The following is a 13,209-nucleotide window of genomic DNA, read 5'->3' as shown; positions in this document are numbered from 1 at the left end:
AAAAAAAAAAAAGGCTCTGAGCACTATGGGACTTAACAGCTATGGTCATCAGTCCCCTAGAACTTAGAACTACTTAAACCTAACTAACCTAAGGACATCACACAACACCCAGTCATCACGAGGCAGAGAAAATCCCTGACCCCGCCGGGAATCGAACCCGGGAATCTCCACCAGTACAGGTAAGCCGTCCGGAACCGCGCTGCTGCTACGGTCGCAGGTTCGAATCCTGCCTCGGGCATGGATGTGTGTGATGTCCTTAGGTTAGTTAGGTTTACGTAGTTCTAAGTCTAGAGGACTGATGACCTCAGATGTTAAGTCCCATAGTGCTCGGAGCCATCTGAACAGGTAAGCCACGGATACTCTCGCATCGTAACGACCAGCAGTTATGATATAAGCAACACACGTAAGTAAAAAGGACTCACCAAAGCGAATTACAGAGACGTTCACGTTTAAAAACACTGTACACATTATTGATTTCTCAGCTGACTCACACAACACAACCACATTTCGCTACGCTTCAGCTGAGCCGGTAGTAAAAGATCGTGTTAAGTTAGTCGCAATAGAAAGCAGAGGAATTTAACACAAAATGTTCCGATTTGTTTAGTATACTTCTCGTTGTCCTATAACTTAAAATTAACATCGTTAAAGAATCAATAGATTGAGATGCAGTAGCCAGAATATCCCATTTTTTGAATCGGCATTGGCGTGCTGTTCTTGAATTTACCGCAAAAATACGTTTTGCTACATCCTTTTGCACTCCAGAAACTTTTTCTCGGTTTGTGGAGTTACGCGAAAGAACGGTACCGTATGACACAATAGCGTAAAAGAAAGCAGAGTCAGCCAGTTCTTCTGTATATTCATATGTCCACCGTTACTCATTAAAAAAAAAAAAACGATGTAGTTGTGCAGTTGAAATTTATTGCGACTAGATCTCGCTTCATCCTCCCGTAAAATCATGGTTAGATGTTGGTCATTTCCCTTAAAATCATGATCAAATGTTGATCTCCATAACAGAAGTAGGCCTAATAATTAATAGGAAAAGCAGCGTAGTGAATGCATTGTCGTAGCCAGGAGAAAGACAAAACCAACGTCAATACCCCTTACGGTAGTAAAAGTTTGTACATCGATTAGCTCAGCAGGTGATGAGGTGACTGAAAGAATGTGTGATGAGGTAAAAGAAATTATTCCGATCGCTACAGGAGACGAGAATTTAATAGTAATGGATTAGATGGAACAACGGTAGGAAAACATTGACTGGGGGAGGGGAATGAAGGGGAAGCCGCCTGGAGTAATTCAGCACAGAGCACAATCTAATCATTCCTAATAGTTATAAATCATAAAAGAAGGTTGCATCCGTGAAAAAGGCCGGGAGTTACAGGATAGTTTTAAGATTCATTACATAACATTATAACAGATATTTTGAAACCAGATTTCAAACTGCGAACCATTTCGAGGGGCAGATGTAGCCTCTGACCATACTTCATTCGTTATGAATTGCAGATTAGAACTGGAGAAAGTGCAGGAAGGCAGGAATTTAATGAGATCTGAATAAATTGAAACAATCAGTAGTTGTGAAAAGTTTCAAAGGGAGCAAATCGACAAAAGGAGAAAATATTAAAATGCAGCAAATAAATCAAACAAAAGGGAATTAAAAAACGAGACTTACTGTGAAAGTGCAAAGCGGCAGTAGAGGAGATATGTAAACATACAAGAGCCTTACGTGGCTAGTAGAAGGAATGAAGAATGAAGAGGGGGGACAACGCTTCAGCACAGTAAGGAGGTGCACATGGATGTAGACTGCAGTAGTTGCGCAAAGATGAAGAAGCTAGCACGGGACAGGATAGTTTGGAGAGCTGCATCAAACCAGTCTTTGTACTGAACATACAACAACAGCAACATAACACTCACCATATTCAGAGCATTCGTAACAAGTGTCCAATAATCGTAGAGGAGACAGCCAGCACTGGTCAAAATAGAAAAAAAATTCCAGTAAATAACGGATGGATATAATTAAAGTTTCCCTATTTAACACGTTACAACACGGAAACTAATTACAGTACAGGGACCAAACTCGGTACATTAATGCCAACGACACGGGGAAGAGAAATAATGCAGAATCAATTCAATTGAAACACTTCTAATGTACTGCTACAGGATATCATACCATTACATACCGTTACCATTACTGTTCCAAAAGGGGTTCAGTGTAGTGCCTATCAGTGTCCTGAAGATTCTGAAAGCGAAGGATTGCGTTCCACACAGCAGAACGCAGCACGCCTGTAGGTATGGTGGCTACGTCCTTTGATACGCTGCGCTTCATATCAGCGCATGTGTGAATGTTCCTCCGGTAAACACTGTCCTTCAGGTAGCCCCACAACCCGAAATCACAGGAAGTGAGACCAAGTGATCACCCCAGCCAAGCATTTGGAAACGATCGGCTGATAATTCGACTGTGTCCAAATGTGTTTCGGAGAAGCAGGTGAACTTCACGAGCGTTGTGCTCTGTGGCCCCATCTTGCATGAAAACTGTTGAATTCAATGCGTCTGTCTCCTCCAGGAGGGGTATGACATACTGGCGAAGCATATCGCAGTAAGGCTGGCCAGACACACTGCAAGTCTTTTGTACTTGAGCGACAACATGTCAAAAAAAATGGGCCAATGATGAACATAGCCGTGAAGCTACACTATATGGTGGCACGTTCACCATACAGAGGAACTTTATGCACAATGACTGGAGGTGAAGAACCCCACACTTGGCAGTTCTGTGTCTTCACCTCGACCATCAGAGAAAAATGAGCTTCGTCTGTCCATAGGATGATCCAGGGCCAGCCCTCGGTAACTTCAACACCTGCGAGAAAGTGGAGAGTGAAGTCAACGAGTCGTTGTGGGTCCTGTGGTGCAAGCTGCTGTGCGATATGGATCTTGTACGGAAACCATTTGAGAATGGTTCGAAGCACCTTCCGTACTGTGGACCACGAGATGTTCAACTGTTGTGACACAGCACGCACACTGCCTGACAATCGGGAACTGCGCGCAGCGACGTCCGCCATAGCAACATTGATTTCATCAACCACCTGTGGTGCAACCGCTCTTTAGCCTCTTACCGGAGCGACGACCAGTTCTCCAGTTGATTCGAACTTCTTCATCATTCTCCGCACAGCAGGTGGAGCAAGAGGACCCTCCCGTAATCCTATAAGCCGGCAATATTCTCGAAGAGCAGCTGCAGCATTACTGTTGTTTTGATAATAGAGCTTCTGCTCCTTTTGTCCAAGCTCATGTTGACGCGTCAACAAATGCATTATGACTGTTCAGGTGTGTGAGACTATGAATCACAATGACCGATCACGGTACCTGGTGGCCACAGTTGGGACTAGACGGTGGCGCTGTGACTCATGGAAATCATGCACCCGTTAACAAATGCTACCAAGATTGGAACTCGCGTACGGTAATTAGTTTCCGTGTTATAAAGTGTTAAATAGGGAAAGTTTAATTATAACCGCCCGGTATATGTCCGAAAATTAAAACGTTTTAAGATATGGGCCATTTTACTTGTCATGAGAACAGTTAGTAGTCAGTGCTGTAAGCTGTCATGCTGTTGGTGTTCATTGTTCATTTCTTATTGGTTGTTTTTCTGTAGTTAGTCCTCTGACCGTGACCCTGTTGATACAGACAGCACTTAACAACTGTCTCCTACTTTAGCTTTTCCGTATGTACCGTTTGTAGTCGGAACAACACTAGTGATTTAGTGGCATATGAACACATGTCAAGATCTCGCCGGGAAAGCCTGAAGAGTTACACTGAAATGGTGTTTTTTAATTTCTGGTATGGTATTCTGCTACGGTTTAACGGGTTGGGTAAATCGACAGGCATTTGTCATACACTCTGAAAGATAGGAAAAAAGTTGAAGAGGATGCTCCAGTCGTACTACTTGTCTGTAATTGATTATGTGCATTTAAAAATCCTCAACATTTCGCGGCCCTGTCAGCAACTGTATAAATATTAATTTTAATTTTAATAATCAACAGCCTCAGTTGCACCGTTTATCTAGGATTTACCTAGGTTTCAGTCGGGATAACCCAACCTTCTTCAGAATAACAGTAACTACCGTTTATCCATAGTGGGCATAGTTTTAGCTTGACGATGTCCACTATGGACAAACGGTAGTTACTGTTATTCTGAAGAAGGTTGGGTTATCCCGACTGAAACCTAGGTAAATTCTAGGTAAACGGTGCAACTGAGGCTGTTGATTATTAAAATTAAGATTATATGTATTCTGAAGCTAAGCTAATACGAAGAATTAACTGGAAAATTAAACTCTTTTGTGAATGCTGTGACTATTCCGAAAACACGACTTTTAATCGTTGTCGTGTAAATTCGGATTTTCGAAAGCACTCGGTTTAAAAGTCAAAGTTTTGAGAAGGAATCCGAAACAGAAAACAGTCAAATTACAAATGAGTATGAGTTCATACAGTTTAAGCGGAAGGGTGCAACAAGGAATGGCTTGTAAAATTACGGTCGTCAGTCCGAGACAGACATCACCTATTTTGAAAAATATAATTACTGTGTAAATGTAGACTTTGAATAAACTACGAATTATCACTTTCTAGTAAGCAGTCACAATATTTTTCAGTAATAAACCTCTTTTTTTACCCTGATCAAGTTTTTGTTTTTGGTGTAGCAATGAAAAGAAACTTAATAAATCATCGACGCGTAATAACAGGTACTGTTTGAATCCGAGGACTGATTTTGGAATAACTACTTTAATCATTCAAGCGCCATTTAGAAATAAATTAATCGAACAGAGCTTGTATCTAATACTCAACAGTATGACACTTAATCTCAATGAAGCATTCGGAACAGGAACTCGTTTTAAGACGTATTCAACAGATAATTCACTGCCAACAAAACATGTAAGATTATTATATCAATGATATGGATTTAAGGACTAGCCCATGCATTACAATACTAAACCACTACCTTTTCTAGAGGCGGTTAATTCAAGAGGTGGTCCGTCGTTATCGTCGGCTGAACCATGAGCGTACTTCCAGTACTTAAATAGCTGACACATAGCTTTTCCGAGTACCTGCAGTACGTCATGTAGCTCACCTTTCCTTTTCAGTCCACCAACACTTGGAACCATTCATTATCCGAGCCTTTTCCACAATTTGAAGCACCTGTCATGCTTCACTTCCGCGACACGCTGTTAGGCTCGACGGTTCCTGTATCACTCCACGGATGTACCACACTCGACTCCCGCGGACCCTTCTCATGCGCTCTCTACCTCTTCTTTTCAGATACTTCTGCCGCAGTACCGCAGAGGGACTCCTCTTCATCTTCTCCTTCTCTATTGTAAGGTTTCTGCTTATAAATGGACCAGTAATACACTGATGAGCCAAAACATTATGACCATTCCCACCGGGAGGTTTTACGCAGCCTGGTGTCACTGAGAGCACGTCACGCGGTAAGAGAAGTACAGGGCTATTACAAATGATTGAAGCGATTTCATAAATTCACTATAGCTCCATTCATTGACATATGATCACGACACACTACAGATACGTAGAAAAACTCATAAAGTTTTGTTCGGCTCAAGCCGCACTTCAGGTTTCTGCCGCCGGAGCGCTCGAGAGCGCAGTGAGACAAAACGGCGACAGGAGCCGAGAAAGCGTATGTCGTGCTTGAAATGCACTCACATCAGTCAGTCATAACAGTGCAACGACACTTCAGGACGAAGTTCAACAAAGATCCACCAACTGCTAACTCCATTCGGCGATGGTATGCGCAGTTTAAAGCTTCTGGATGCCTCTGTAAGGGGAAATCAACGGGTCGGCCTGCAGTGAGCGAAGAAACGGTTGAACGCGTGCGGGCAAGCTTCACGCGTAGCCCGCGGAAGTCGACGAATAAAGCAAGCAGGGAGCTAAACGTACCACAGGATGGTGCTCCACCGCACTTCCATCATGATGTTCGGCATTTCTTAAACAGGAGATTGGAAAACCGATGGATCGGTCGTGGTGGAGATCATGATCAGCAATTCATGTCATGGCCTCCACGCTCTGCCGACTTAACCCCATGCGATTTCTTTCTGTGGGGTTATGTGAAAGATTCAGTGTTTAAACCTCCTCTACTAAGAAACGTGACAGAACTGCGAGCTCGCATCAACGATGCTTTCGAACTCATTCATGGGGACATGCTGCGCCGAGTGTGGGAGGAACTTGATTATCGGCTTGATGTCTGCCGAATCACTAAAGGGGCACATATCGAACATTTGTGAATGCCTAAAAATACTTTTTGAGTTTTTGTATGTGTGAGCAAAGCATTGTGAAAATATCTCAAATAATAAAGTTATTGTAGAGCTGTGAAATCGCTTCAATCATTTGTAATAACCCTGTATATGGGCGGAGCAGAGGCGGATGGTAAATCATTTCAGCGACGGTAGGTGGCGCAAGTGTGGAAATCCGCAGACTTAAGCCACTCTGACAAAGCAAGATTGTTGTGGCCCTGTGCCTGAGAGCGAGCATCTCGGAATAGGCGAACATGGTCGGCTGTTCGTGTGCTACTGTCGTCAGCACCTATGGAAAGTGGTTGAAGAATGTTGAAACCACGAGTAGGCGATAAGAAGGTGGACGTCCATACCTCATCACAGAAGATAGGGATCGGAGGCTTGCCGCTCTCTAAAGTAGGATAGGAAGTGATGTGATGAGAGAGTACAGTGCTGGCGAAGGCATAAGCGTTTTGGAGCACACCGTTCATCTCACGGTGTTGAACATGGTGTTATGCATCAGAGGACCCCTGCGTGTTCAGTTGTTGACCCAGCACCACTTGTGGTTAGCACACTGGACTCGCATTCGGGAGGACGACGGTTCAATCCCGTCTCCAGCCATCCTGATTTAGGTTTTCCGTGATTTCCCTAAATCGTTTCAGGCAAATGCTGGGATGGTTCCTTTGAAAGGGCACGGCCGATTTCCTTCCCAATCCTTCCCTAACCCGAGCTTGCGCTCCGTCTCTAATGACCTCGTTGTCGGCGGGACGTTAAACACTAACCACCACCACCACCAGCGCCACTTTCAACTATGATTACGGTGGGCATGGGTTCATCGAGATTGGACAGCGGATCAGTGGAATCGTGCCCTCTGGTCGGATGAATCCTGTATATTGTTAAATCAGGTTCTTGGTCGTCTTCCAGGCGAACGGCTCCTCGAAACATGCAACGCGCCACGGACGCAGGCTGGTGGGAGCAGAATTATTTTATGGGGGACATTCACCTGGGCTTCCATGGGATATGCTGTAGTAATCGAAGGTACCATGACAGCCGTCGACTACGCGAACGTTATTAGGGACCAGCTGTAAACCGTTATGCTTCATGCATTCCCCCAACAGCGATGTCATCTTCCAGCAGGATAATTGTGGGTGTCACAACGCCGGAATCTTGCTGCAATAGTTTGAGGAGCGTGATACAGAACTCGCGTTGATGTCTTGGCGATCAAAGGTGGCTTATCTCGATCCGATTAAACCCAACAGGGACGCTGTCGGGCACCAGCTCCGCGCCCAGAAACCAAACGCCCGCAAACTACGGGAAGTGTGTGACCTTGCGTAGGCACCTGAAATCCTATGAAGTACTTATTGAATCCACGGCATGCCACGAAGATGACGTGCTACAGACGCAAAATTTAACCGACAGGAAGAGGATGCTGTGATATGCAAATGATTGGCTTTTCAGAGCATTCACACAAGGTTGGCGACGGTGGCGACACCTACAACGTGCTGACATGAGGAACGTTTCAACCGATTTCTCATACACAATCAGCAGTTGACCGGCGTTGCCTGGTGAAACGTTGTTGTTACGCCTCGTGTAAGGAGGAGAAATGCATACCATCACGTTTCCGACTTTGATAAAGGTCGGATTGTAGCCTATCGCTATTGCGGTGTATCGTATCGCGATATTGCTGCTTGCGTTGGTCGAGATCCAATGACTGATAATAGAATATGGAATCGGTGGGTTCAGGAGGGTAATACGGACGCCGTGCTGGATCCCAACGGCCTCGTATCACTAGCAGTCGAGATGACAGGCATCTTATCCGCATGGCTGTAACGGATCGTGCAGCCACGTCTCGATCCCTGAGTCAACAGATGGGGACGTTTGCAAGACAACAATGGTGAACCTGGGTGCACGGATGGCAAAACGTCATTTTTTCGGATGAATCCAGGTTCTGTTTACAGCATCATGATGGTCGCATCCGTGTTTGTCGACATCATGGCGAACGCACATTGGAAGCGTGTATTCGTCATCGCCATACTGGCGTATCACCCGGCATGATCGTATGAGGTGCCATTGGTAACACGTCTCTGTCATCTCTTGTTCGCATTGACGGCACTTTGAATAGTGGACGTTACATTTCAGATATGTTACGACCCGTGGCTCTACCCTTCATTCGATCCCTGCGAAATCCTACATTTTAGCAGGATAATGCACGACCGCATGTTGCAGGTCCTGTACGGGCCTTTCTGGATACAGAAAATGTTCGACTGCTGCCCTGGCCAGCACATTCTCCAGATCTCTCACCAAATGAAAATATCTGGTCAATGGTGGCCGAGCAACTGGCTCGTCACAATGCGTCAGTCACTACTCTTGATGAACTGTGGTATGGTGTTGAAGCTGCGTGGGCAGCTGTACCTGCACACGCCATCCAAGCTCTGATTGACTCAATGTCCAGGCTCAATAGTGTATCCCTACTTACAACACATTTCACAACACCCATATATAAATTCAGAAAGCTACTGAATAGAAAAACTCGCTTTCAAAATAGCACAAATCAGTGATCTGTAAACAGTTACTTAGTTAACAGATAGAAGACAGCAGTTATTCATGTTGTTCGGCTTACCACTGCGCAGCTGTCAGTAGAAAGAATGCGTCATAAGGTGGAATGGCTCTTCGACCAGCTGAAACGTCTCGATGCGCGTCTATGAAGGCCAGGCCCGCCCCTACTACGTTGGAGAGTCTTCGTGTTTCTTTGGAGAGACGTCGTTCTCCAGAGAGCCCTGCAAAACCGGCACCGCGCAAGCGTTATCGGCCGTCGCTTTACTTTTACGAGACAAAGCTCTCAGACACCGCAAAGAGAAGCTTCTCGGCCCGATCCCCGAGCAGCCCGCCAGCATCGCTCTTTTGCAAAAGTTACTAGGAACGTTTTGCGTCGTGGGACTGCAGACGGAACAGGCACAGCCTGCTTTTGTGTACAGTTACACCCAAAAGTGACAGTAGTGTAGCCAAAGAGATCGACTCTCTTCTTTACAACATTTGTGGGACGTGTTCGTGTTAGAAATAAAATGCCGCAACGGCAGAGAGAAAACCGGTTGTCGATTCACTGGGTCAGCGGAAAAAAGTACCGTGCCACAACAGCGTCCTTTGAGTTATTCCGTGTTATACATTTGGTTAAAATCAAAGACAATAATATATTTACTATAGGCGAGAGCAATTTATACAGTACATACCGCTCTCTAGCGGTACGCACAGTAACTATTTATTACCGGCACATGTTGAACTCGCAAAACACGACAGATTACATGTCCAGAATATTTCTTCCTATACTGAGGGTTAGCACTTTCTTCCGCCGCCTCTTTCAACTTTGTCGTTACGAATTTGGTCCAGGGCTGACACTAAACCACTGTTCTGAAAGGGAAGTAACTAGAGAAGATTGTTCTCGAAGATTTATCGTATTTTGATGGTTGGGAGAAATGCTGTGATGTAGATATATCTTCAAGGATACGGGCCGCTCACGGTAACATTCACGAACGTATGTTAGTGGAAAAAGTAATAAACAAACTGCACCAATCAAGGCGCTATTGTGTCTGCATACTATGAAAGGAACCTGATTGGTATGCCATCTGGACCGGAAGACTTGATTTGTGTTGTTTCGCAACACCTAAGATATCTACTTTTATGTCACTGATACTAACACCTGTTCTGGTTTCGAATTCTGGAATATTTACTTCATCTTCTTTCGTGAAGGAATTACGGAAACCTGTATTTAGTAACACCGCTTTAGTGGCACCATCATCGGTATCATTTCCATCGCTATCGCGCAGTGACGGTATTAACATAAAAATAAATATATAATTGTATTAAATGCTTGGTCCAGACACATTAATGCGACCACCACCTCATGCAGGAACCACTCACAGACTGCAGGTGGCACAGCGCAAGCAATGGAGAATATGCAAAGCGTGTCGGTGGGACGTGGAAAGGAGTGCAGTCATTGTCGTAATGCGGAAACGAAGCGATTTTTCTAACGTCCAAAAATTCGTAATCATAGGCTTTCGAGGCAAGTGTGGAAGCATTTCCGAAATGGCCAAGTTTGTAAACTATTCGCGTGCCGCCGTGATTAAAGTATAAGGTGCATGGCAAAGTGGTGCTATCCAAAACCGACACCGAGGCAGCTGTGTTCCACCGAGGGTCGTAGATGACGCGCAGTTGTTGTGCAACTGGCCACCCAATGAACCAAGGGACTGGAAACTGTTTCTGTTCAGTGATGTGCAGAGAACTTTGCTGCGCATGGACCACCGTAGCAGGCGCCTTCTTCATGCACCCATGCTGACTGCCGTTCATCGGCGATGAAGGCTGGAATTCTCACGCCAGCGCCCAAATGGACGTCCACTGAGTGGCGACGGGTAGTCTTTTCAGATGAATCAGTGTTATGCTCCATCGGAAAGATGGCCGTTGGCATGTACGGCGTGAAACGTCTGAAAGCAAACGACCTAGAACAGTTATGGTCTGGGGAATGTTTTCGTGGCATTCCCTGTGTGATCTCGTCATTATGTAAGGCACAGTGGGTCAAAATAAGTCTTCATCTATCTTGACGACCATGTCCAGCCCTACACGCAGTCAGTTTTTCCTCGGAACGATGGCATCTACCAGCAGGACAATGCAACGTGTCACATAGCTCGCAGAGTAATTTTGTGGTTTGAAGTGCACCAGGATGAATTTATCGTACTCCTTTGGCCACCAAAACCCCCGGATTTAAACCCAATCGAAAATCTATTGAACCACCTCAATCAGGTTATACGCACTACGGATCCCCAACCGAGAAACCTAGCGCAGATGGTCACAGCACTGGAGTCAGCATGGCTTCGTATCCCTGTCGGTACCTTACACAACCTGCGTGGCTCCCTTCCTGCCGTCTAGCAGCGATTCGCGCTGCAAAAGGTGGTTATTCAGCCTTTTGGTCAGTCGGTTGATATTAGGGGAGGGGACCAAATAGTGAGGTCATATGCCGTATCGGATTAGGGAAAGATGGGGAAGGATGTCGGCCGTGCCAGTATTAGCCTGAAGCGATTTAGGGATATCACGGAAAACCTAACTCAGGATGGCCGCACGCGGGTTTGAACCGTCGTCCTCGCGAATGCCAGTCCAGTGTGCTGAGCAATGCGCCGCCTCGCTCAGTCAGGCTTCTGAGAAGTGGTCACATCAGTGTGATAGGTCTGTGTAAAATACAACTTGTGTGAATCTTCTAAAAATAAGTAAGGAATACAAAGTCTGTATGTTATTGTGTATGGCATAATAAATGAAAAGAATTGCGCCGGCCGCGGTGGTCTCGCGGTTCTAGGCGCGCAGTCCGGAACCGTGCGACTGCTACGATCGCGGGTTCGAATCCTGCCTCGGGCATGGATGTGGGTGATGTCCTTAGGCTAGTTAGATTTAAGTAGTTCTAAGTTCTAGGGGACTAATGACCACAGCAGTTGAGTCCCATAGTGGTCAGAACCATATTTTGAATTTCACTCTCTTATCGTTTCTAAGAGTTATCATCTTCATCATCGTCATGATCATCATTTAAGACTGATTATGCCTTTCAGCGCTCAGTCTGGAGCTTAGTCCCCCTTATAAAATTCCTCCATCATCCTCTATTCAGTGCTAACATGGGTGCCTCTTCTGATGTTAAGCCTATTACTTCAAAATCATTCTTAACCGAATCCAGGTACCTTCTCCTTGGTCTACCCCAACTCCTCCTACCCTCTATTTCTGAACCCATGAGTCTCTTGGGTAACCTTGCTTCTCCCATGCGTGTAACATGACCCCACCATCTAAGCCTGTTCGCCCTGACTGCTACATCTATAGAGTTCATTCCCAGTTTTTCTTTGATTTCTTCGTTGTGGACACCCTCCTGCCATTGTTCCCATATACTAGTACCTGCAGTCATCCTATCGACTTTCATATCCGTAACCTCAACCTTATTGATAAGGCAACCTGAGTCCACCCAGCTTTCGCTCCCATACAACAAAGTTGGTCGAAAGATTGAACGGTGCACAGACAACTTAGTCTTGGTACTGACTCCCTTCTTGCAGAAGAGAGTAGATCGTAGCTGAGTGCTCACAGCATTAGCTTCGCTACACCTCGCTTCCAGTTCTTTCACTATGTTGCCATCCTGTGAGTAAATGCATCCTAAGTACTTGAAACAGTCCACCTGCTCTTTGTTCCTCCTATTTGGCACTCAATCCGTTTATATCTCTTTCTCACTGACACTACTTTCGTTTTGGAGATGCTCATCTTCATACCAAAGTCCTTATATTTCTGATCTAGCTATGAAATATTACTTTGCAAACTTTCAATCGAATCTGCCACCACAACTAATTCATCCGCATATGCGAGACTGTCTATTTTGTGTTCACATATCTTAATCTCACCCAGCCAATCTACTGTTTTCAACATATGATCCATAAATAATATGAACAACAGTGGAGACAGGTTGCAGCCTTGTCTTACCCCTGAAACTACTCTGAACCATGAACTCAATTTACCGTCAACTCTAACTGCTAATGATATTTGATCGGAGGTTTCCGAATTTTGCCAGTTGAGAACTCTTAGCTCTGATTGTTGCCAGTGTTACGACTGGAACAGGGAAATGTATCTATGCTTTATAGATCTAGAAAAGGCATATGACCAAGTTCTTAGGATTATCTATGTAAAGACCTTTAATTGGTTGCAAAAGTTTGCCTCCTATTCCATAATCTCGTAGAACACACAATAACTTCCTCCTAGGAACTTGGTCATATGCCTTTTCTAGATCTATAAAGCATAGATACATTTCCCTGTTCCACTCGTAACACTGGCAACAATCAGAGCTAAGAGTTCTCAACTGGCAAAAATCGGAAACCTCCGATCAAATAGCATTATATGCTTCGCACCCTCTCGTGAACCTTTGAGATAGGAGGAGCGAGATG

The sequence above is a fragment of the Schistocerca piceifrons genome, chromosome 5 (genome assembly GCF_021461385.2).
Source record: "Schistocerca piceifrons isolate TAMUIC-IGC-003096 chromosome 5, iqSchPice1.1, whole genome shotgun sequence".
Classification (NCBI taxonomy): domain Eukaryota; kingdom Metazoa; phylum Arthropoda; class Insecta; order Orthoptera; family Acrididae; genus Schistocerca; species Schistocerca piceifrons.
The sequence above is the reverse complement of the archived record's forward strand: the minus strand, read 5'-3'. Positions refer to the sequence as shown.